The sequence below is a fragment of the Tuber melanosporum genome, assembly GCF_000151645.1.
Source record: "Tuber melanosporum whole genome shotgun sequence assembly, scaffold_200, strain Mel28".
Classification (NCBI taxonomy): Eukaryota; Fungi; Ascomycota; class Pezizomycetes; order Pezizales; family Tuberaceae; genus Tuber; species Tuber melanosporum.
In genome coordinates this window covers 53,160-80,160 of record NW_003298865.1, presented here as the reverse complement: position 1 = coordinate 80,160, position 27,001 = coordinate 53,160, and positions in this window count along the sequence as shown.

Here is a 27,001-nt window from a genome sequence, read left to right as displayed (position 1 = left end):
GACTGGGGGGACTGGATGGGCTCTGCAGTTCCTGGTGTGTGGGGCTTGGGAGGAGCTGATTGGGGGGGGATAGGCACCTGCGAGTACCGGTTGGACCTGTGTCAGGTTGGGAGAGATCTAATTAAGTATTTCCAGTCCAGCTTGAGTAGTTGGACAAAGCTGCTAAGTGCTGTAAAGCTCCCTGATGGACCAGTTGGCTGATAGCCACCTGTGCGGATAGTGGGTTGCGACCACCTGGTTGGACTTGTTTGGGTCTTGCATGCTGGATTTTTTGTAGGGTTTGTTTGGTTTTTTGGTTTAGTTCTAAGTATGGCAGGAGGAGACAAGGTACCATGGGTAGGAGATAGGCCCCACTGACCTTTACAGTCTGTCACCGCCTCTATATATTTCCTTTGTTAATAGTATTTTTATTTGGGGGACAGGCAGCAGGTACAGGTCCTCCTCAATGGTATGCTCCTTGGAGGCAACCGGTAAAGTGGGTTCATAGGGTCGACAGCCTGGCATGCAGGTGCAAGAGGTAGACATGTTGGTTACCTCCTCCCTGCCATTGTGTTGTCTCTAGATTTAGTTTGAGTGTTTTGTTTTGTTTTCTACTATGGTGGAGGTATTATGGGACAGTATTTAGACTGAGTGGTAGTGATCTTTTGATTGTTGGATGAGGAACCTGGTCAGGTCGGTCTTTTACTCAGCTTTGGCTACTCTTAGTGCTGGTTGGCTTCATACTAGAGGGGCTATGGACTTGGACTGGGATGGGTGCTGGGTTGTTTGATGGTCTTGTAATTAGTTCTTGTGTGGGCATGACTCAGGGATGACAGGTGCAGGGCCGTATACTTAGTTAGCTTAGGATTAGTGGTATACCGGTTAGCGGTATTCTTGTGCTGGTAGGGGCTCGTCATATGCCAGTGTTGGCGGTATGAGTTTAAATAAAATTAGATTGAATTCTATGTACTTTTCCTCCTTCTTTCATCCCGTGTCAGTAGTGAAGGTTTGGTGATGATCCAATCAGAGCCCTTGATTTCTATCTCACAATAGGCTTCAAGTCTTTAACTTCGAACACCTTTCGGTAGCTTCCTTGTTATTCCTCCTTCTACGTTTGCTAGAAGTTCTTTCTTCCTTCTACTTATCCCTTTAGTTGTTCACTACGGTCCCCTCCTCATGGTTGCAATGGCTCAGCAAGCTTCCACTCACTCCATCATGTCCGCTCTACGTTTATTGGTAGTTCTGTCTCGTGCAGTTGAGAGGAACTTTGCCCTGAAGGCTGAAGTCTCTCACCTTCGGCATTACATCTCCATCCTTTCTTGGCAATTTCATCGCGCTGAGAAGGGGATATCTACCTTGTCGGCTGTCCTGGCCTCTGAACGAAATACAGTTCACGGTTTGGTCACAATTCGGGCGGCTGAAGCTCCTATGGTTATCTCCTCTTCGTCAGTCCCCTCAGTCGCTTTGGTTACTATGGTGGTCTCAGTTGAGGGGGGTGGGCTAGACCCTGAGAATTCTCAGGGTCCAGCAGAGAAGCTCCCTTGTGGGAATGTTGCACCGCCTGTTATCCTGGCCCCTCCTGCGACTTCGGTTGTAGATAGTAGTGTGGGTGTACTGGTTCCTTATTCGTTGGGTCCAGTTGAGGCGCTTGCTCCTGGTGTGGGTGGGGTGGATCCTGGTGTGGTGATACCAGCCACGGTGGTATTACCCCCTTTGTGGGGGCAGGTGCCTGAGTCCTCTATGGCTGAGCCCGTAGCTGATCGGGGTAACGCCTTTAGTGGTGTCACCCCTGTTGTGGTGGGTGGTGATGAGGGTGGCCCATCCACTCCTGTTGCTAGACCTGCACCTGGGGGTGGGAAGAGGAAGAGAAACAAGAAGTGCCGGGTCAAACAAGACCAGACCTCACCTGTGCTACTTGTCCCTGACTCAGAAGGGTCATCACCTGCGCCGGTATGCTACCTTAAACCGGCTACTACAGAGTTTGCGGTGGGTTTGCCACCCACCGAGTGAGTGGAGGAGTTGGAGGAGGAGTTGAATACCTGGACTTGCTCAGTCAAGTGATAACGGCTTGAGGACTATATCATCCTGGCTGCTTCTGTCAAGGTTTTTGGGCTGCACTGCCCATGTGGTGCCCTCCGTATTCTCTACGATAGTTCATACCCCCTTAGCTAGGGAGCCCTCGCCCTGTAAGTCTGCTTTCCCTCGGGTATACGTGCTTGGGTATTGGGTGTTTCTTTTGTTTTGGGAATCGGGATAGGTGCTAAGACGGTTGGTGGGGTGTTCCGAGATCATTGAGTGGGGGCACTCGGGCGGGTTTCTACTGTGGAGGAGGATATTGCGGGGTGACATTTAGGTGATGGTAGTGGATTTTTGTATTTTGTATGGGTAACTTGGCTGGCGGGTAGGCTGGGCTGAAGAGGATCTTTCTTTACCATTGATGGCTTTGTATTTAGTGTTCGTGTTGGGGCATGGCGCGGGCATGTTTGAGGTACGGAGTTGGAGGCTTAGTTAGTCTGTGGTTGGTGGTATCTGGGATGCGGCAACCTGGGAGCCCAGCCCTGGGGATTGTCACATGCCAGTGTTAGCAGTACGAGTTTAAATAAAATTAGATTGAATTCTAAGTACTTTGCCAACTTATTACTTTAATGAATATAAAATACCTTCATGGTCTTTATCTTTATTGCAACGTTATTGTTATGCCAAGGAAATCTCTACATGAAGAAGAGTTAGAGAAAGCTTACGATAGGCGTTCCTGGTAGAAGACAGAGGTCTTGTGCTATTTATAACGTAGGCAGAGGCCTAGTTCTATCCTAAGACTAAGAAAAGAAACAGAAGAAGAGAAGTATTGTTCCCTGTTGCCAAGAACTAACTATACTAGGAGGGATTGTTACATTACAAAGCGTCACCTAGTATGATGTGAAATGATACCAGACGGCATCCTTCAACTGAGACAGGGAAGGAGATAACGACATTGATGATCAAAACCTTAACCTAGAGGGATTTAGCGACACCCTAGATCACATTTCAGCAGAGCCCTCAAGGGCAGCAAGCTCAGTAACCCCAGAAGAAAGATCACTAGTCGATAGCTCTTCTGCAGGAACTCTACGACCCGCGAGAATGTCTGGATCAGTAGTACCTGGGGCACCAGCCCCTGCTACTCTCACATCAAGTACTAGCATACTTGGAATGACTGAAAATCAGTTTCAGATATTTCTAGCAGCAACATGAAATACAGGACAAGGAAACATCCAACGACCGAAAGGAAAAAAACCTGACATATATGAAGGAGCTGAAGATAAGCTACAAATATTCCTGATACAATGCGAAGGGTAATTTGCCGTTAAGGAATATGGAGAACACTACAACGAGATCAAGATTCTATATGTGGTATCTCTATTAAGAAGACTCGCGGGGAAATAGATCATGCCCTTCCAAGATGGAAGGAGGTAGAGGGAATGGGTCACGTGCGAGGAGTTCAAGGCGACACTCTTTTAACAATTCGGGGATTCCAATGCCAAAGAGACAGTAAGAAGAAAGCTGGAAAAACTCCAACAAGGAAAACAAATCTTCTCAGCATACTGGAACGAATGCCAACAATTGGAATACGAGGCCGAGTTTGATGGTGCTATCCTCTATATCATCCTCCTGAGAAACTGCAGTGAAAGACTCTGAGAAGCATGAGAAATCTCCAACTTGCATTACACCATAGTTGAACAATTTGCAAGATGGGCCATCGATAAGGAAAGCAAGCTAAACATGGTTCGAAACAACTTAGAAAAGACTATAGAACACAGGTTGGTCTAATCATCTAGGAATGTGGACTGAACCTTCAAACCGCAAGCAGCTTGAGGTGAAAGTTGAGCATTACCACCAGGTGAGCCAATGGAATTGGACAAATCAAGGGCAGGACCGGCTCTAAACCTGAATATGCTAGAAGGATGAACAGGCAACTCTGCTTAAGGCACAGAATAGTAGGACATCGGATACGAGAATGGAGAAGCCGACCCAACAGTGGAGACCAAGGAACTAGAGCTACTGGAAATAATCGCTTCCAAGCTCAAAAGAGGAGTAATATTCGCGAAATAATCGCAGAAAATATACCGGCAGAAAACGACAAGGGTCGCTAGTAAAGGGTAGTCTGGGAGACCTAAGATGTGGACATGGAAAACCTATCAAGTTAGTGAACTATGACACGGTACTACACATACAAAGAGGAGAGGAAGATGGAGATCATGTGATGATCAATACGAAGATATACAATGAAACAAATGAAGAAACAACAATATATGCAATAATCGACTCTGGGGCTACCAAAGATTTCATCGATAAGGAAATCTGCGACCAATACGTTCTCTATACCAAAGAAGCGAAGAAAGCGAGACAGGTCTACCTAGCGGATGGAAAGCCAAGTATAATGGGTCCTAGAACCCATATGGCGACAGTACCTATAGATATTGACAGCCATAGGGAAACGGCAAGCTTTCAGGTAGCAGATCTCAAGAACCATGAGAGAGTCCTCGGGATGCCATGGTTGTGAAAACATAATCTGACAATCAATTGGAACAAGAACAAGATGACCTTTACAAGCGAAGTATGTGCGACATGATGTATCAATAGTTCGCCAGTGGTCTACTTGACACCGTGACGAAAGGTGGAAGAAGAAACTTTGCATACAAAGTTCGACGAGATGCGGCAAGATAAGAGAGTCCGGATACAAAAACTGGACCAAGAGGCAAAAGTACCTACCAAGGGTTCCAAAGGGGCAGCAGGATACGACCAGTATGCCAATGAAGAAATCTAGATACCTGACAACAAGCAGGTAATGATAGCGACAGGAATAGCTATCGGACTACCAGAAGGCACCTATGGACAGATAGCACTCCACAGTAGTCTAGCAGTCAAACATCGACTCATAACCATGACAGGGGTGATCGACGTTGACTCTACATGTGAAATATATCAAGGTGGTCCTGGCCAACATGGCTCAAGAGGACTACGAAGTCCAAAAAGGCGATCGAATCGCACAGTTGATCATTGAAATAATCAACAAAGGCGATTTGCACGAAGTAGATCAACGGGCAGAAACCACAAGAAAAGACAACGGATTTGGAAGCACGGACCAAAATCAGCCCAATACAACAAAAAGAATTGAGATCAAGGAGATCACAGAACAAGCTATTGGATGGTACTATCGAAGAGGGGATACAACAGGAATTCTCAAATGGACATATGAAGATGAAAAAGCGGTCCTAGCAAAAATCAGCATCAGCACGGAACTAGCTATCCAAGAAAAGAAATACGAAGGCAAAAAGAGATAGAAAGAATTGATTCCAAAGAATTATCATCAATTCACGAACCTATTCCAAGAAGAGAAAGCTACAGAGCTAGCCCCTCGAAGATTAGGAATAGATCACAAAATTCAACCCGACAAAGATGAAAAAAGGGGAAAAACAAGAGAGATTCCCTACAGGAAGTTATACCCACTAGGAGAAGCGGAGCTCGAAGAACTTAGAAAGTACATCCAGCAAAGCCTAAAGCTAGGATCCATCAGGGACTCCTTCGCATCAGGAGGATTCCCAATACTATTCGTCAAAAAGAAAGATGGAAAAATGAGACTCTGTGTAGACTACAGAGCTCTCAATTCGGTTACCAAGAAAGATCAATATTCACTACCCTTAATTGGAGAGGCACTGGATAGACTACGGTCAGCAAAATACTTCACCAAACTCGAAATCAAGAACTCATACTACAATAAACGCATCAAGGCAGGAAACGAATGGAAGACTACATTTGCCTCAATATACGGAATATTCGAATACTTGGTTATACCTTTCGGGCTAACCAATACACTGGCTTAATTTCAAAGACGGATCAATAAGGTACTCAATAGGTACCTCGATATATGTTGTATTGTATACTTGGACGACATACTCATCTACTTGGAAAACATGCAACAACACCAGAAGGATATCGGCAATATCATAGCTGCAATACAAGGATCAGGAATGAAGATCCAACCAACAAATTGCGAATTCCATCAAGAAGAAATGGAATACCTCAGAATTATCATCAATCGAAGAAGGGTCAAGGTTGACCCAGTCAAAACAGTAGCAATATGGGATTGGGCCAAACCAAACAAGAAAACAGATGTTCCATGCTTTATGGGATTCTGCAAGTTTTATCAAAGGTTCATAGAAGGATTTAGCAGGCTTGCAAAACTACTCTATAACCTAACAAAGAAAGACAAGAAATGGGGATGGGGAGAAATGGAACAGAAAGTATATGATATGATACAAATACATCTAATATTGGTACCGATATTGGTTCATTTCGACCCAAACTGAAGGACAATGATCGAAATGGACACCACAAAACATGGATGCTCACTCATACTTTCGCAACAATACGAAGACGGAAAATGGAGGCCTGTGTCTTGCCGATCCAAGACAATGACACCTGCAGAGTGCAACTACAAGGCTGCAAACAAAGAACTATTAGCGATAGTTCGAGCATTAAAGAAATGGACGAGATATATTCTGAACAACAACCATCCAGTCCGAGTTCTAACCGACCATAAGAATCTAGCCCCATTCATAATTACGAAAGAACAGAATGACTGCCAGATAAGGTGGATGGAACACCTCAGCAAATACAACTTCCAAATTGAATACTGACCAGGCAAAGAGAGTGGATAGTCAGATGCTCTCACAAGGATTGCAAGTGATAAACCACAAACAAAAGAAGATGAAAGGATCAAACAAAAAACAAGAACACTATTACCAAAAACCTACTTCGAGGCAATAGAGGTTATCCAATTCACATCAGTGGAAGAAATTAAAATTGAGAAGGCAAACGAAAGAGACAAAATAATTCAGACAATAAGAAAAGCATTGAAGGAAGGAAAAATGGAGATGAAAGGAATTTCTCTGGGTTTATGCTAATGGGAGGATGGAAACATGTGGTTTGACGGAAAACAATGGATTCTGGAAAAAGAAAAGTTAAGGACAGATATCATATGACAACACTACGATATCCGAATGGGAGGTCACAGAGGAACAGCTAAAACTATGGAATTTATCACGAGGTCATTCTATTCGCCAGGACTGCTGAAGATGTCAAACGATATGTCAAAAACTGTGACTTATGCCAAAGGACAAAAATGGCTAAACACGCACTATATGGATTACTGAAATCGAACGAAGTTCCCAAACAACTATGGGAAACAATTACTATGTATTTCATTACGGACCTACCAGCGTCAGAAAATTGCGATAGCATCCTGGTCGTGGTGGATCGTCTGACCAAAATGAGACATTTCATTCCAGTCAGAAATGATATTGACACGAGGAATTTTATACAAATATTCTTCCGAGAAGTCTTCTGACTTCACAGCCTCCCAAAGAATATCATTACCGACCGAGGAACACTATTTACATCAGGACTATGGAAGAAAGTAACTGGAGAAATGGGGATACAAAACAGGCTGAGCATAGCATTTTACCCACGAACGGATGGATAAAGGGAATGGGTAAATGCGATACTTGAATAATATTTACGAGCCTATGTCAATTACCAATAAGTTGATTGGTACAAACTGCTATCAATGGTCGAATTCACATACAACAATGGAAAGCAAGAAACGATCGGCATGACATTCTTCTTCGCGAATTACAGACAACATCAACAATGTCAGACCACATATCATACAATTAATGGTATACTACCGGACAAAACAGATATGGGAAAACTACACAGAATATTACAATACGAAATGAGTCAAGAACAACAAAGGCAAAAAGAACAATATGATAAGCACCAAAGACCGGATCCGCACATACAACTGGGAGATATGGTATGGCTAATACCAAGCAATATCCATATAATACGACCATCAAAGAAATTAGACTACAAGAAAATCGGACCATTCAGGATACTGGAAAGGATAGGCAGCTGAGCTGATAAACTCGACCTTCCACTCTCCATGCGAATACATAACACATTCAACTTCTCACTACTCGAATTACACAATGACAACAAGTTTCCCACATAAACAATTATTCCTGCTCTTCCGATCGAACTCGACAGAGAACCAGAATACGAGCTTGACAAAATAGTCGATTCTCACTTCTTCCACAGTCATCTCCAATACCGAGCCAAGTAGACACAATATTCGTCCGAACACGATAAAACTTGGTACTTCGCACACAACTTCAAATACACACAAAATGCCATCTCAACTATCTACCAGTGATACCCAGGCAAGCCCGGCCCAGGTAATGATCACGTTCAACCAAGACAAAAATGAGGGAAAGGCTCCTGCGCCATTGCAACAACACCAGGGCTGGGGCGATAGCCCATACCAAACCACATCTGTAACGTGTTCGCAAGGTGCTAATCACGTTATCGATAATGGATACGATAGTTGGCAGGTGGCCTGCTCTTCCAGAGAGGAGGTGAAAGCTGAGAACTAAAGGAGGCTTCGAGGGCGTACTGAGGAACAAAGAAGTAACCGTTCAACCAAGTATATTGAAATACTGTCTGTCGAAGTCTGCCTTTTCTATCGTAGAAACAGGCGGTCTTTAAATACACAAATCTGTTCATGTCTAGCATGAACGAAACTAATCAAGGGTATCAATTGATACTCTTTGGTAAAACTCTTTAAGTATCAAAGCGATACTTGAAACAAAACATAAAACAAAACCAAGTATCAAACGATACTTAAAACAAACCAAGTATCAAAGCGATACTTAAAACAAACCATAAAACAAAACCAAGTATCAAACGATACTTAAAACAAACCAAGTATCAAAGCGATACTTAAAACAAACCAAGTATCAAAGCGATACTTAAAACAAACCATAAAACAAAACCAAGTATCAAACGATACTTAAAACAAACCAAGTATCAAAGCGATACTTAAAACAAACCATAAAACAAAACCAAGTATCAAACGATACTTAAAACAAACCAAGTATCAAAGCGATACTTAAAACAAACCATAAAACAAAACCAAGTATCAAACGATACTTAAAACAAACCAAGTATCAAAGCGATACTTAAAACAAACCATAAAACAAAACCAATAACCAAGTACCCATACCAGTTACATTCCCCAAAACAAAACAACTGTTTAAACAAACAAAACCTAATAATCATCAAAGGCGGATTCCGAGAAACTCATGGCTTCAGTTTCCGCCAAAAACTCTTCATCATAGGTATCACACCAAGGACAAGAGGAAACTCTAAGGAAACACTTAGACTCGAAGAAATCTAAATCACAGTAGTCACGAATACCAGATTCGTGCTGTACGTCAACCCAAGCATGATCACAATCAGGACAGTAGTCAATCCAGAGGATTTCGAAGTAGTCTTCAAGTTTGATAGCATCGCAGTTCAACAACAGTCCAACAACCTGTTGTCGCTGCCTCACATTGAGCTCCACATAGTTTGACATCGTTATGGTATTCGGATGGTGATTGGTGACTAGATAAAGTTGTCGAGAGCCTGCTCCATAGCTTGATTTTCCTCATCGCTACTTTCGAACTCTGACTCAAAGTGTGGTGCCCAAAATCCATCTCTAGTTTCGAGTTCTGCGTGCCATCGCTCAGTTTCTGGCATTGTAGGTGTCCAGCACATGGTGATATAATTGATTGTTGGGGGGAGGGATTCATTTGGCATGTTGTCTTTCCACCATCCGTTCACCATATCCATAGCGTGCTCAAGTCCTTCCAGTGGTTCCCAACTGTTTTCGCTTGTCGGATATCCTTTCCATTTGACTAGGAATTGATCTTTTCCATGCCAAAGGCGGTGGTCTCTGATTTCTTCAACTTCCCATTCATTTTTCTTTTCAATGATGATAGGTGCGGGTCGAGAGTGGGTTCTTCTGGGGAACTTGGAGTCGTCATTTGGGTGGAACCGTTTGACAGCAGAGGCGTGAAAGACTGCAGTGTTGCGGCGGTACATGCGTCCATCCATCTGGACAGTGTAGTTCTCTGTGTGCTCGTCAAAAGATATGACTTTGAAGGGTCCACGCCATCGGGGTTGCAGTTTCTTGCTGCGTCCAACATTGGTAATGAACATGTTACCGTGTACCATGAGCATGTCTCCCAGCGAGATCGGGATATGTTTGCGTCGTCGTTTCTGGGCAGTAGTGGTGCTTCGGAATCGGGCAGCTTTAACAGCTTGGAAGGCATCGTTCCGAATTGCTTGGTGGCGGTTTAGGTGGTCGTCAGAGGCAGGGACTGAGGAGTTCTTGAATAGTGTTGTAGGTAGGAGGGGGTATTGACGGCCAAAGACTGCCTTGTATGGTGACATTCCCAAGGTATCTGAAAATCTGGCATTGATATATGCGGCGAGCTCAACAAGGGCTGGTTTCCAGTTGGTTTGTCGTTCATTGATCATGTTCCTAATTCCGGTCTTAATTTCGCGGATTTTTCTTTCTGCCTGGCCATTAGTCTCATAGTGTCCAGGGGCAGCCATAATGTGGTTTATTCCGAGAGAGGTTAAGGTTTGCTTCCAGAATCTGGCGGTAAAGCGGGGATCAGCATCACTGACAATAGATAAGGGGAACCCGTGGGGGGTAAATAAGTGTCGTTGTAGGTTATTCCAGGTGTCTTTGGAGGAGTCGGTAACCTTCATTGGTATTAACCAGGTGTATCCAGAGAATCGGTCCACAGCTACCAAGATGGTGTCAAATCCAGCGGATTTGTTGAATGGTCCTGCGAAATCGATGGCATACGATTCGAATATTTCACATGGTAGTTGGAGGGTCTGTGCTTTCCCTTCAGGTAGTTGTGTTCGCTCCTTATTTGCCTGGCAGAGTTCACATTGTTTGACAAAATCGCGGAAGTCCTTTCGCATTTCAGGCCAGTAAACATATTCTGAGGCATATTGAAGGTTGCGGTTGGCACTATGGTGTCCTTTGTTGTGAATCTCGGATATGACATATTCTCTAATAGTCATTCCATTGAACATATGACCTTTTGGTATGTATAGGCAATGTTCACCATAACGGGTGCTGGTAAAGACCATTCCATTAGATATGTTGTAGGGGGCGAGGTCTCCATGCCTGGAGCTATCTATGGCTTTGATGTAAATCGGGTCATGGCGATATCCTGCAATCATTTGGCTTTGGAAAGAGGAGGTTAATTCTTCTGTGGTTGATCTAACATCTCGTTCATCCTCGATTAGGGATCCTCTTGTTGGTTCGATAGGGGCTTCCTCTTCCTCAAAGGTTTTGTAAAGTTGACGCCGATGCTTGGGAATAGTAGGGGGTATGACCGAGACAATGGTTTCATTGTTGTATACTCGTAAGGGTCCACTATATAGTGGTCGTGAATCGATCATGGGAGGAGAGGATGGCGGGGCTGACTGTGGGGGTTGTAAATACGACATTGCATCCACGTAGGCTGCTGCTTGTTCGAGTTCTTCAAGGCCTTGGTATCGCGTTGGAGCAGGATTAAGGACATGAGGGTGTTGGGTTGGCTCATTTCCATCGATCCTTTCTTCTTCTCCTTCTGCGGTATCGAAGCTGGTGTCTTTGGAATCATCAGCAGGCATATAGTACGGTCGCTGGTATCTGTTGCCGAACTTGATCTCAGTTTGGTGAAAAGGGCAGGTGTCGTGATAACAGTGGGACCAGTGGGTTCTGCTTTGTTCAAGTTCGTGAGGAGGTGTGCTGCGGAGCGTGCAATTGTCTTTCCATTCTTCATCAATGTCCTTTCCTCGTTCTGTTCCGGCAGCACTGTACATGGTGTAAGAGAAAGGATTGGAGGGAGCGGCAGAACTGGCGGTAGCCATTGACGGTTCTTGTTCATAGGAGGTGTCGTCAGGGCTGTCCTCGCTTTGTCTTGTGTGGTCGTGAACAAGGGGAGGGTTTGCAAGGTCTTGATTCTCGTATAGGCGGGAGAGAGCATCAGCTAAATAGTTCGTTCTTCCAGGGGTATAGATGATTTTTGCATCGTATTTGCTGATCTCGCCTATCCATCTTGTTCTTCTTCTTCCCGGTATCTTTTCTGTTTTAAGATTAGTGAGCGGTTAGTGGTCGGTAACAATAGTGAAGGTATTGCCCATCAGGATGTGATTGAAAGCGGCGAGAGCATCAATCACAGCAAGGGCTTCCTTGTCTGTTGTTCCATAGTTCATCTGTGAGTTAGTGAACTTTCTGCTGTGTAATGCCGCCGGCCTTGCCGTTTCATGGGAGGCCCCTTGCCCAACCCATGCTCCAACTCCAACATCCGATGCATCAGTAATCAACCATATCGGTTCTGGTTTACTATAGTCGATAGGTTGAATAACGTTGGCATTTTTAATCAAATCCTTAATGTTGGTAAAGGCTTGGTCATGAGTGTGGGTCCAGGCAAATTCTGCGTTGCCGGTAAGGTCTGTGAGTGGCGCTGTCACAGTGGCGTGGTGTGGGAGGAACTGGGAAATGTAGTTGACTAGTCCTAGGAATCGCATGAGTTCCTTTTGATTCTGGGGTGTTGACTATTCCGTTAAACAGGCTATTTTTCCAGGGGCTGCGTGTATTCCTTCATCATCTATGACATGTCCTAGGATATCGAGTTTATCGGCAAATAGGATTGATTTGTTTCTGCTAGCGTAAAATTTAGCTTCCCTAAGTTTGGTACAAACCAAACCTATATGGTAGGCGTGTTCTGTTATGGTGTTCGAGAAAATGAGAATATCATCAATGTAGACCCAAACAAAATTGTGGAGGTATTCGCTTAGGAGGTTTTCCATAATTCGCATAAAGGTGGCGGGCGCATTCATATCACCTTGTAACATAACTCGGCTAATGAAACTTCCGAAGGGCGTTTTGAAACTGTTGTATCGTTCGCTTTCTGGGTCTAACCTTGTTTGGAAGTAGGCATCGCTTAGGTCAATCTTACTTCAGAATCTAGCCCGTCCAACTGCATTTAGGATCTGGGTTTGGTTTGGGATAGCGGAGCTGTCCATAACCGTATTTTCATTCCGTAGTTTGAGATCAACCAAGGGGCGGATTCTTTTGCCATCTGCTTTGGGTTGAACAAACATAGGAGCGGCACCAGGGGCTTCTGCCCGGTAGATGACTCCTCTTCTTTGTTGTTGGTTGATCCAATCGCAAAGTGGGTTTTTGTATGCGTCAGGAATAGAGTAGGTGGGTTGGTTCTTGAGATTGGAAGGGTCTCGGAGGCGGATGTGGTGATTCACTTCTCTCATAGGTGGTAGTTCTTCGGGTATTTGGTCAGGGAACACATCAGAATACTCATCCAATAGTCGTAGGGCAGTTGTTTCACAGACTGCAGCTCGGTATTCTCCGCTTGTTGGCTTGCATGAGACTCTGACCTTCTGATCTGGGAAATCGATAGTTGATTCCCCACACCTGATTATAGCTTTGTGATGATTCAGGAAGGGCATGCCTATTAGGGCATCGTATTTGGCTAAATTTCCAACCAGCATTTCCTGGGGGGGTAGGACTGCAGAACCAAGTCGAATGGTTGCACTACAGGTTTTATGGCTTGTGGATCGTGATCCTTTTACTGCCATATTGACTGGTATGGGTTGGTTAAGGTCTCGGGTAGGGAGTCCATGGACAGAGACAAAGGCATTACTGATCATATCTCTTCCGATTGCACCAGTGTCGAATAGGACTCGAGCCTTTTTGCCATTGATCAGGATAGTGCCTTCTAGAGCAGTGTGTGTTTTGAATGTAGCTGGAGGTCGAACACTGTTGCATTCCACATCGATGTACCCAATGTGGATCTCTTCATATTCACTGGATGGAGCGTAATCGCTTTCAATATTGTTGACCGACGCCTCTTTTTTTATAGCCTTTCCTTTTCCTTTCTTCGCAGGACAGTTCTTTGCCATGTGTCCTGTTTTTCCACATTTAAAGCATTCTCCCTTTTGCTGTCTCGATTCTTTGGAGGATTTTTTCTTCTTGAAAGCTCGAGGGGTATCGTCTTCAGAGTTGCTGGAGGCTTTGTGTCGTGGCTGGCTGTTCCTATTAGAGGATGTCTGTGTTTTGTAGGCCTTGGTCTCATGGAGAATGGCGTCCTTTCGTTCTGCTCTAGCAATTATTACTGCAATATCATCGCCGTCTTCCTCGAGTGGTTCTACCTCTCACCGGAGGGTAGGGTGCATAGTGTCGTAGAATCGTCGCTTCAGGATGTATTGGGAGATACTTCCTCTCTCCATTCGATCCTTATACATTATTAGGTCCGTGGCCACATCGGTGATTCGCTTGACATGTGTTCCGTTAACTTGCTGGAGCTGGTTGAATTTGGTGTATAGGAGGTCGTTGGTTATAGAGGATTGGAATCGTCCTTTCAAGTAATCGAGAACTGTAGATCCTCTTAATCTTACATTCCCGCCGAAGTCCTTATAGCATTGGTGGTATGCGTCGGTTGCCTTTCCTTCACAGAATGATCCAATGATAAGTCCGGTTGTAGGGTCTTCCACATCTTTTCCTTGTAAGAGTAGGAAGTGTGAGAGTTCTGTGGCCCATCGTTCAAAAGCTTCAGGTTTGAGGTCCTTCCCTTCGCCTGTGAATTTCGCTGGGAGGTGAAGTTTAAACTTAGGGGGTTCAAATGCTGCGGGTACCTCCTCTTCTTCAGGTCTTGCCCGAGATTTCCCTCCTCCAGAAGGCCCTCCTCCTGTGCTAGCCATATCTGAATCGCTACTAGATTCGGGGTCGTTTGGAAGTTCAAAGGAAGGCTTCTTTGCTGGAGTAGAAGGGAAGTCTCCTGGAGGTTGTGTATCTTCCGTGTTTGCCGGATCGCCGGGCTCTTTAGCAGAGCGCCGGGGTTGTTTATTCCTAGTAAGGTCTTGCTGTGGGATTTGCTTGCCACTCCTGGTCGTCAAAGACTCTATCTTGGGCTTGAGATGAAGGCAAATATACTGAAATTCTGCCGCTTCTCTCCGCTAGCGTTCTGAGGTGGATATCGATAGGTTGATCAGGCCTAAATCCGGGGACAGGTTTTCAACCACTTGCTGAGGTTAAAAAAATGTAACGTGTTCGCAAGGTGCTAATCACGTTATCGATAATGGATACGATAGTTGGCAGGTGGCCTGCTCTTCCAGAGAGGAGGTGAAAGCTGAGAACTAAAGGAGGCTTCGAGGGCGTACTGAGGAACAAAGAAGTAACCGTTCAACCAAGTATATTGAAATACTGTCTGTCGAAGTCTGCCTTTTCTATCGTAGAAACAGGCGGTCTTTAAATACATAAATCTGTTCATGTCTAGCATGAACGAAACTAATCAAGGGTATCAATTGATACTCTTTGGTAAAACTCTTTAAGTATCAAAGCGATACTTGAAACAAAACATAAAACAAAACCAAGTATCAAACGATACTTAAAACAAACCAAGTATCAAAGCGATACTTAAAACAAACCATAAAACAAAACCAAGTATCAAACGATACTTAAAACAAACCAAGTATCAAAGCGATACTTAAAACAAACCAAGTATCAAAGCGATACTTAAAACAAACCATAAAACAAAACCAAGTATCAAATGATACTTAAAACAAACCAAGTATCAAAGCGATACTTAAAACAAACCATAAAACAAAACCAAGTATCAAACGATACTTAAAACAAACCAAGTATCAAAGCGATACTTAAAACAAACCATAAAACAAAACCAAGTATCAAACGATACTTAAAACAAACCAAGTATCAAAGCGATACTTAAAACAAACCAAGTATCAAAGCGATACTTAAAACAAACCATAAAACAAAACCAAGTATCAAACGATACTTAAAACAAACCAAGTATCAAAGCGATACTTAAAACAAACCATAAAACAAAACCAATAACCAAGTACCCGTACCGGTTACAACATCGACGAGCCCCAAATACTCATTCATGGAGCCAACCGATGAAGAACTCAGGGAAAGGGAAAAACAAGTACAGTATAACGCCATGTCATGAACCGTATACTACGACGATGGATGTCCCACACACTACGGGTACAAGGAAGACGAGGGATGGTTCCTGAGAGAATACAAAAAGTTCAGTCCACACCCAGACTATGCCCTAAAGCACTGGAAATAGTGCTTCAACAACATGTCCAAGATGCACAGGATGAAGAAAATCTCTGCGGGATACTATCCACAGAAGGATGTGACAAAAAAAGAGTTGGAAGAAAAAGATGCCACGGTATGGCAGAGACCTAGGGCCTTGAGGATGAGGTCAAGGGAGGGGGGAGCCCAAAACTCAGTGACGGAAACGCAACTGGATGCCAGGAGCCTATACAGGCAAATCTGAGGAGTTCAGGAACAACTTGATCAGGCCGAAGCCACAATTTTGGCAAAGGACAAAACGATAGCAGAGCTATGAGAGCTGAACAATTTTCGGAGGCACATGATCCAGATGGTAAACCTCACCTTGGAAACGGTGAGGGTAAGATGGAGAGAAACAGACGACGAGTTCAATAGGCTTCGGAGGTTCATACACAGGGCAGGACGGGAACTATTGAAGATTGGGGAAAGAGCTTGATGGGACTCAGGCTTAGGAGGAGAGGAGCTAATATTATGAATATGGCTTGATGAGGAAAAGGTTTTCACATCATACATGGTTATGAGTCACAGGTATGTTATTGTTTCACACATGTGACTCATTCGAGTCATATGATTTGTTATGTGTGGGATTTGTGATCCTTTCGCACATGGCTCAAATATGAGTCATGGGATGTACGCCTGACGAGTATGCCTTGCGAGTATGCCTTGCGCATATGATTTATGTTTCCCACATGACATCGTTATGAGGTCATAGGTTTCATGCATATGACTCAGTCGAGTCATATGATTTGTTTATTGTGTTATAATTGGTTTATGAGTTTTTGCACATGACCTTGCTATGAGGTCATGGGTTTTGAGCATGTGACCATCTTGGTCACATGACTAGTTTGTTATGATTTGGGTTCGCACATGTGACCACTTTGGGTCACATGACTATGGGTGGGAAGAATATAATATAAGGAGGCTGATGCGGCTGAGGAGAATAGATTCTTCACGCTTTGTTCTAAGTACTTTTCCTACTTATTACTTTGACGAATATAAAACCCCTTATGATCTTTATCTTTATCTTTATTGCAACGTTATCGTTATGCCAAAAAAGGTTTGTCATGAAGAAGAGTTAGAGAAAGCTTACAATGGACATTCTCGATAGAAGACAGAGGTCTTGTACTATCGGTAATGTAGGCATAGGCCTAGTGCTATTGTAAGATGAAGAAAGAAAAAGAAGGAGAAGAGAAGTATCATTTCCTGTCACCAAGAACTAACTATCCAAGGAGGGATCATTATACAGGGTCACAGAATTCTGAAGCATGGTTGTTCGCCTCCAAAGAGTACATCTCTCCTAGCCTGTAAAATGATTGCTAGTTTCAAAGAGTGAACCTAGCCTCTTCATATGTAAATATACCTTACTTTTCTTCCCTCCTTATATAATCATATTACATTCATGATTCCCAGTTAAATGTTCATTATTGTACCATTAGCATAGAGGAGGAAAGTCGTACAGTATAGTAGAGTATTTAACTATCAAATACTTAGTACATACTGTAGCCTGTCAGACTTATTTCTATAATTGGAGAGGTTGTACTCTTCCTCTCAAGATCAACTTATTCTGTTTCAGGCACTTGTAATGTGGTTGCAAGGTGCTAATAATTATCAAGGCAACATATAATAGTTCACTGGTAGCCTACTCTACTAGAGAGCAGGCAAGAACTGGGAGCTACCAGAGGCTTCAAATAGTGTACTGGAAAAACTACAGAGTAAACATTCAACCAAGTATATTGAAATACTGTCTGTCAAAGTCTGCCTTTTTCATCATGGAATCAGGTGGTCTTTAAATACACAAATATGTACATGTCTAGTATGAACAAAACTAATCAAAGTTGTCATGTAATACACTTTGGTAAAACCACTTAAGTATCAAAACAATACTTAAAACCAAACCTAAAACAAAACCAAGTATTGTGTGCTGACAAAATTAACCGTAATTCAACAATTGGTTGTAACCTACACCTCTTCATCAGCATGCACTCTTAACAGTACTTAAAGAAATTACTCTAAGTCAACTAAGAAGGGACCATTCCACTCAATTTTTCTTTTCAATAAACTATGCCTCAGTAATGATCTCTCCTGGGATGGTTAGTTCTTGGCGATGGGGAACAATACTTCTCTTCTCCTTGTTCTTCTTTCTTCCTCTTATGATAGCACTAGGTTTCTGCCTACATTACCGATAGTACAAGACCTCTGTCTTCAATCAGGAACACCTATCGTAAGCTTTCTCTAACTCTTCTCCTTGAAAAGCTTTTTCTCTGTGTAACAATAAATATGGGAATGAAGATAAAGATCGTAAAGATGTTTTATATTTGTTAAAGTAATAAGTAGGAAAAGTACTTAGAATTTAATCTAATATTATTTAAACTCGTACCACCAACACTGGTATATGACGAGTCCCCACTGGCACAGGGATACCGCTAACTGGTATACCACTAATCCTAAGCTAACCAAGTCTACTGTCCCGCATCTACCATCTCCAAGCCATACCCGCATGGAAACTAATTACAAGTCCATCAAACAACCCAGTGCCCATACCGGTACAAGTCCGTAGCCTCTATAGTATGAAGCCAACCAGCACTAAGCGTAGCCGAAGCCGAGCAAAAGACCAACCCAACCAGGTTCCTCATCCAACAATCATCAAATCACTACCACCCGGTCTGAAACCGTCTCGCAAAACCTCCACTACAGTAGAAAACCAACAAATATAAACTAAACCTACAGGCGATACAATGGCAGGGAAGAGGCAACTAACATGTCACCCTCTCACACCCGCATGCCAGGCCGTCAACCCTATGAACCTACTTTGCCGGTTGCCTCCAAAGAGTGTACCAGTAAGGAGGACCTGTACTCGGTGCCTGTCCCCCAAATAAAACATCACAAACATCGGAAATACATAGAGGTGGTGACAGACCGTGCAGGTCAGTGAGGCCTATCTCCCACCCTTGGTGCCATGCCTCCTCCTGCCAAACCTGTAGCCAAACCAAAGAAACCAAACAAACCCCACAAAGCTTTGCGTGCAAAGCCCAAACAAGTCCAACTAGGTGGTCATAACCCACTATCCACACAGGTGGCCATCAGCCAGCTGGGTTGTCCGGAAGCTTTACAGCACTCAGCAGCTTCACCCAACGGCCCAAGCTGAACTGGAAACACTTAATTAGACCTCGCCCAACGTGATGCAGGCCCGACCGGTGCTCACAAGTGCCTTTTCCTCCCTAATCAGCCCCCCCTAAGCCCCACACGCCAGACACCACAGAGCCCATCCAGCCTCCCAGCACCTCAGACAGATCAACCATCTGATAGCCATAGGACAGCCCATACCTAGCCCCATCAGGTAGCCACTGGTCTTGACCACACCAACAGAGCCCCAACCCCTACTACCGTGCACCCGAGGGGGACCTACCAGCCACAGCCAGAAGCCACAAAGGAGGCAGCACTAATACTCGAAGGCACCGGCACCAGCCACACCATCTAACCCGGCCGAACCGAAGTCTAAATGAGCTGGGAAAGAGCAAGCAGAGCCAGCGGAAGCCAGCCCGACAGGTCCAGCAACAAGCACAGACCGAACAACGGGCAAGAGGTACCCCCAACTGGCGCGATGAGAAGGAAGAGGGCAAATGAACAGGAGCAGACAAACAGAAGGTAGGCCCCACTTGGCATGGGTAAAGCCACCAACTACAATCTGCAACCGAACCACCCAAACGTACAGACAATGCGAGTACTTGGCAACCAATCCTCCCACACCACCCCAGGTAGCAATAACAACCACACCACTGGGTAAGAGTTTTCAGGGTCAAAGCCATCCCTACTGAGGCAGGGAGGAGACACTTGACTGAACCACCATAAATGCCACAAGGATAAAACTTCCAAGAGAACGGTGATAAACAATATCATAGGATTCCGATGGTAGAAATGTAATGTAACGAGGAGGGGCTGGGCAGGTACTGCCCTGCCACCAGAGGAATGATGCGGCTGGTACGATGAGTTGAACTTGGGAAGGTCATCAGTCTAACCCAAGGGAGTTTTGTATCGTGAGAACTATGGACTCCATTAAAACCCAACATCATGAGCTGCCCGAAAGAATAATATGGGTGATCTTCCCAAACACCATATTCTATTCCCTCCAATCGAACGCAAAACCTACAAGTAGATGATAAACAGGAAGCCAAAGACATTTTACAGAAAGGGGCTCATACGTGACCGTGATGAAGTGCTCAAAGTGACAGCATCATGAGAAACCATCAAGCGACGAAACAAGAAGCAAACAAGTAATCCACCACGCAACGCCAACAGACCTCAACATCATGAACTCCAGGAACTACTGAGCAAACTCAGATATCTCCTCCAGAATCCAAGGTATCAGAGCCCATTGTGGGTGTGAAAGAATCGCTCGTGACGAAGCGACGGCAAGGTCGAGGAAAAGTACTTAGAACAAAGCTTGAAGAACTTATCCTCCATGACTGCACTTGCCTTCTTGTATAGTGTTCTTCCCGCCTGTAGTCCTGTGACCCAAAGTGGTCACATGCGCGAAACTAAATCATAACAAACTAATCATGTGACCAAAGTGGTCACATGCTCAAAACCCATGACTTCGTAGCCAGGTCATGTGTAAAAACTCATAAACTAATCATAACACAATAAACAAGTCATATGACTCAAATGGGTCCCATGCGCGAAACGCATGACCTCATAATGAGGTCATGTGTAAAATGTAATTCATATGCATAAGGCATACCCACAAGGCACACTTGCAAGGCAAACTTGCCAGGCACACATTCCATGACTCATATTTAAGCCATGGGCGAAACATAACAAATCATAACATAATAAATCATATAACCAAAACAAGTCATATGCGTAAAACAATAACATACCTATAACTTATAATCATGAGTCATGTGAAAACCTTTTCTGTGGCAAGCCACTTTCATGACATTAGCTCCTCTCCCCATAAGCTTGAGTCCGATTAGGCTTTATTCCCAAGTTTCAATAGTTTCTGTCCTGCCGAATGCATGGACCACCGGAACCTATTGAACTTGTCATCTGCATTCCGCCATCTTACCCTCACCATTTCCAAGGTAAGGTTTGCCATCACAATCGTGCACTATGGGGCATCGTTCAGCTGCCTCAGCTCTGCGATCATTTTATTATTTGCCGAAATTATGGCCTTGGCTTGGCCCAGTTCTTGGAGTCCTCAGATTTGCCTATGTGGACTTCTCGTATCCGGTTCAGTTTCCGTGGATGAATTTTAGGCTCCCCCTTCTAGGGCCTCATCCTCGAGGCCCTAGCCCCCTGCCATATCGTTGTGTCCTTTCCTTCCAACTCTTTCTTTGTTCTATCCTTCTGCGGATAGTATCCCGCAGTGATTTTCTTTATCCTGTGCATCTTGGACGTGTTGTTGAAGCACTATTTCCCGTACTTTAGGGCATGATCCTGGTGCAGACCATACTTTTTGTTTTCCCTCGGGAACCATCCTGAGCCTTCATTGTCCCCATAATATGTAGAACATCCATTATCATAGCATACCGTCCATGACATGGCATTATGCTGTGCTTGTCCTTCTCTTTCCTTGAGTTCTTCATCGGTCAGCCCCATGAATGAGTATTTGGGACTGGTTGGTATGTTTTATCGCGGGCTATCACCCCACCCCTCCTGTGGTGGCAATGGCGTAGGAACCTTTCCCTTGCCTTTGTCTTGATTGAACGTGATCGTCATCTGAGCCGAGCTTGCTTGGGTATCGCTGGTGGAAGGTTGAGAGGGCATCTTGTACATGTTCGAAGGTTTGTGCGTAGTACCAAGTTTTATCGTATTCGGTTGAATATCCCTTCTACTTGGCCCAGTATTGAAGCTAACTATGGAAGAAGCGTGAATCGACTATTGCGTCGAGTTCGGATTCTGGTTTTCCATTGAGTTCAATCAGAGGAGAGGAATAATTGTTCACAGGAGAAATTTGTTGTCATTGTGTAATTCGATGAGTGAGATGTGGAATGTGTTCTGTATTCACATTGAGAGTGGAAGGTCAAGTTTATAAGCTCGGTTGCCCACTGTTTCCGGTATTCAGAATGGTCCAATTTTCTTGTAGTCTAATTTCTTTGATGGTCACGTCATATGAATATTACGTGGTATTAGCCATACCATAACTCCCAGTTATATGTTTAGTTCTGGTCTTCAGTGCTTATCATATTGTTCTTTTTGCTGTTGTTGTGCTTGACTCCATTGGTATTGTAATATCTCGTGTAATTTTCCCATATCTGTTTTATCCCATATTATACAGTTAATTGTATGATATATGGCCAGAGTTTGTGGATGTTGTCTGTAATTTGTGAAGAAGTGTGTCGTGCCTATTGTCTCTTGTTTACCATTGTTATATGAGAATTCGGCTCTTGATAGCAGTTTGTACCAATCATCTTGTTGGTAATTGATGTAGGCCAGTAAATATTGTTTGAGTATTGTATTCACCTGTTCCGTCTTTCCATCCGTTTGTGGGTGAAATGCTTTGCTAAGCCTGTTTTGTATCCCGATTTCTCCAGTTACTTTTTTCCATAGTCCTGATATGAATAGTGTTCCTTGGTTGGTAATAATATTCTTCGGGAGGCCTTGAAGCCGGAAGACCTCTCTGAAGAATGTTTGTATAAAATCCCTTAGGGCCATATCTTTTCTGACCGGAATGAAATGACTCATTTTCGTCAGACAATCCACCACGACCCTGATGCTATCACGGTTCTCCGATAATGGTAGGTCCGTGATGAAATGCATAGTAATTGTTTTCCATGGTCGTTTAGTAACTTCACTTGATTTCAGTAATTCGTATGGTGCCTGTTTCGCCCTTTTTGTCCTTTGGCATATGTTGCAGTTTTTGACATATCATTTGACATCATCGCATAGTCCTGGCCAATAAAATGACCTCATGATGAATTCTGTGATTTTAGCCTTTCCTCCATGTCCTGCCATTCAGATATCATGGTGTTGTCGTATGATGTATGTTCTTATCTTTTCTTCTTCCAGAATCCATTGTTTTCCATCGTACCATATGTTTCCATTCTCCCATTAGCATAAACCCAGAGTAATTCCTTTCATCTCCATTTTTTCTTCCTTCAATCCTTCTCTTATTGCCTGAATTGTTTTGTCTTTTTCATTTACCATCTTGATTTCCCTTTCTTCGATTGATGTGAATTGGATAACTTCCCTTGCCTTGAAGTAGGTTTTTGGTAATAGTGTTCGTGTTTTTTATTTGATCCTTTCATCTTCTTTTGTTTGTGGTATGTCGCTTGCAATCCTTGTGAGAGCATCTGACTTCCCGCTCTCTTTGCCTAGTCAGTATTTGATTTTGAAGTTTTATTTGCTGAGGTGTTCCATCCACCTTATCTGGCGGTTATTCAATTCCTTCATAGTCATGAACAGGACCAGATTCTTGTGGTCAGTTAGAACTCAGACTGGATGGTCGTTGTTCAGAATGTATCTCTTCCATTCCTTTGATGCTTGAACTATTGCTAATAGTTCTTTGTTTGCAACCTCATAGTTGCGCTCTGCAGGAGTCATTGTCTTGAATCGATAAGACACTAGCCTCCATTTTCTTTCTGACATTGTTGAATAGTATACCTGAACGTACATTTTTTTGAGGCATCCGTTTCAATCATTGTCCATCGGTTTGGATCCAAGTGTACCAGTATTGGTACTGATGTCAGATGTGTCCGGATAGCATCGTATGCTTTTTGTTCTGTTTCTCCATATTCCTATTTCTTGTCTTTCTTTATTAGGTTATAGAGTGGTTTTGCAAGCCTGCTAAACCCTTCTATGAACCTTCGATAAAAGTTACAGAATCTTATAAAGCATTGAACATCTGTTTTGTTGTTTGGTTTGGCCCAATCCCATATTGCTGCTGTTTTGACTGGGTCAATCTTGACCCTGCTCCGGTTGATGATAAATCTGAGGTATTCGGTTTATTCATTATGGAATTCGCATTTTGTTGGCTTGATCTTTATTGCTCATCATTGTATTGCAGCCATAATATTGCTGACATCCTTCTGATGTTGTTGCATGTTTTCCGCGTAGATGAGTACATCATCTAAGTATACGATGCAACATATGTCGAGGTACTTATTGAGTACCTTGTTGATCCATCTTTAGAATGAAGCTGGTGCATTGGTTAGCCTAAAAGGCATAACCAAGTATTCAAACATCCCATATGTTGAGGTAAATGTAGTCTTCTATTCGTCTCCTGCTTTGATGAGTATATTGTGGTATGCGTCCTTGATATCGAGTTTGTTGAAGTATTTTGCTGACCATAGTCTATCCAGTGCCTCTCCAATTAAGAGTAGTAAATATTGATCTTTTTTGGTAACTGAATTGAGGGCTCTGTAGTCTACACAGAGTCTTATTTTTCCATCTTTCTTTTTGACGAATAGTATTGGGAATCCTCCTGATGTAAAGGAGTCTCTGATCCATCCTCGATTGAGGTTTTGCTCGATGTACTTTCTAAGTTCTTCGAGCTCCGCTTCTCCTAGTGGGTATAACTTCTTGTAGGGAATCTCTTTTGTTTTTCCTGTTTTCTCGTCTTTGTCCTGCTGAATTTCGTGGTTGATTCCTGGTCTTCAGGGTGGTAGCCCCATAGCTTCTTCTTCTTGGAATAGATTCATGAATTGATGATATTTCTATGGAATCAATTCTTTCCATCCTTTTTTGCTTTGGTATTTCTTGTATTGGATTACTAGTTCCTTGCTAATGTTGATCTTTACTAGTACCGCTTTCTCATCTTTATATGTCCATTTTTGAATTCCTGTTGTATCTCCTCTTCGATAGTACCATCCAATGGCTTATGCTGTAATCTCTGTGATCTCAATTCTTTTCGTTGTATCTGGCTGGTTCTGGTCTGTGCTTCCAAATCCCTTGTCTCTTCTTGCGGTTTCTTCCAGTTGATCTACTTCATGCAGATCTTCTTTATTGATCTTTTTGATGATCAACTGTGCGATTCAATCGCCTTTCTGGATTTCCTAGTTTTCTTGGGCCAGGTTGGCCAAGAATACTTTGATTTCACCTGTATAGTCAGTATCGATTATCCCTGCCATAGTCATGAGTTGATGCTTGACTGCTAAACCACATCTGGGTGCTATCCATCCATAGGTGCCTTCTGGTAGTTTAATGGCTATTCCTGTCGCTATTGTTACCTGCCCATTGGCAGGTATCTTGATTCCTTCGTTAGCATACAGGTCATGTCCTGCTGCTCCTTTAGAACCCTTGTTAGGCACTTTTGCCCCTTGCTCCAGTTTTTGTATCTGTACTCTCTTATCTTGCCGCATCTTGGTGAACCTTATATGCAATGTTTCTTCTTCCGCTTCACATACCAGTGTCGAATAGACCGCAGGCGATCTGTTGAGATATTGTGTCGCACATAGTTCACTTGTGAAGGTCATCTTGTTCTCGTTCAAGTCTATCGTCGAGTTATGTCTTCATAACCATGGCATCCCTAGGACTATCTCATGGTTCTTGACATTTGCTCTCAGGAAGGTTGCCGTTTCCCTATAGCTGTTAATGTCCATAGGTACTTCTGCCGTATGGGTTATAGGGCCCATTGCGCTTGGCTTTCCATCCGCTAGGTAGACTTGTCTCGCTTTCTTCACTTCCTTGCTGTGGAGGCCGTATTTGTCGCAGATTTCCTTGTCGATGAAATCTTTGGTAGCCCCAGTGTTGAGCATTGCATATATGGTTGTTTCTTCATGTCTTTCATTGTGTATCTTTGTCTTAATCATCATATGATCTCCGTCTTCTTCTCCCCTTTATGTATGTAGTGTTGTATAGTAGTTCGCTAATTTGATAGGTTTTTCAGGTCCATATCTTGCATCTCCCAGAGCACTGTTGACTGGGGACGCTCGTTGTTTTCAGCTGGTGAATCTTCTGCGATCATTTCGCGCATGTTGCTCCTCTTTTAAGCTTGGAAGCGATTGTTTCCAGCAGTCCTAGTCCCTTGGTATCCACTGTCTGGTCAGCTTCGGCATTCCTATATCCAATGTCATGCTTTTCTGCACCTCAAGCAGAGTTTTGATTCATTCTTCTAGCGTATTCTTCCTTTGACAGGTTCAGAGCAGGTCTTGCCCTTGATTTGTCTAGCTCTATTGATTCTCCTGGTAGTAATGCACTGCTTTCACCTCAAGCTGCCTGCGGTTTGAAGGTTCCATCTACGTTTCTGGATGATTGTGCCACCCTGTGCACTATAGTGTTTTCCGAGTTATTTTGAACCATGTTTAATTTGCTTTCCTTATCCATCGCCCATCTCGCAAATCATTCTGCTGTTGTGTTGTGTGAGTCGGAGATTCCCCATGCTACTCGGAGTCTCTCATGACAGTTTCTTAGGAGGATGATGTAGAAAGTAGTATCATCAAATTCAGCCTCATATTCCAATAGTCAGCATTCGTTCCAGTATGCTGAAAAGGTCTGTTTTTCTTATTGGAGTTTCTCCAGCTTTCGTCTTGCTGTCTTCTTAGTTTTGGGATCTCCGAATTGTGCAAAAAGTGTCGCCTTGAATTTCTTGTTTGTGACCCATTTCCTCTGCTTCCTTCCATCTTGGGAGGGCATGATCCATTATCCCACGAGTTCTCTTAGTAGAGATTCCACATAGGGAATCTTGATCGCAACGTGGTGTTCTCCATATCCCTTAACTGCGAAATACCCTTCGCTTTGTGCCAGGAATATTCATAGCTTATCTTCGGCTTCTTCCTACATGTTGGGTTCTTTTACTTTCTGTCGCTGGATATTTCCTTGTTCTTTGTTTTGTGTTGCTGCTAGAAATGCCTGAAACTGATTCTCAGTTATTCCAAGTATACTAGTACGTAGTACAGGAGTGGCCGGAGCCGCTGGCACAGGTACTGCTGATCCCGAAATTCTCTCAGGTTGTGGGGTTCCTGCAGGAGTGCTATCAACTAGTGATCCTTTCTCTGGGGTTACTGGGCTTGCTGCCCTTGACAGCTCTACTGATAC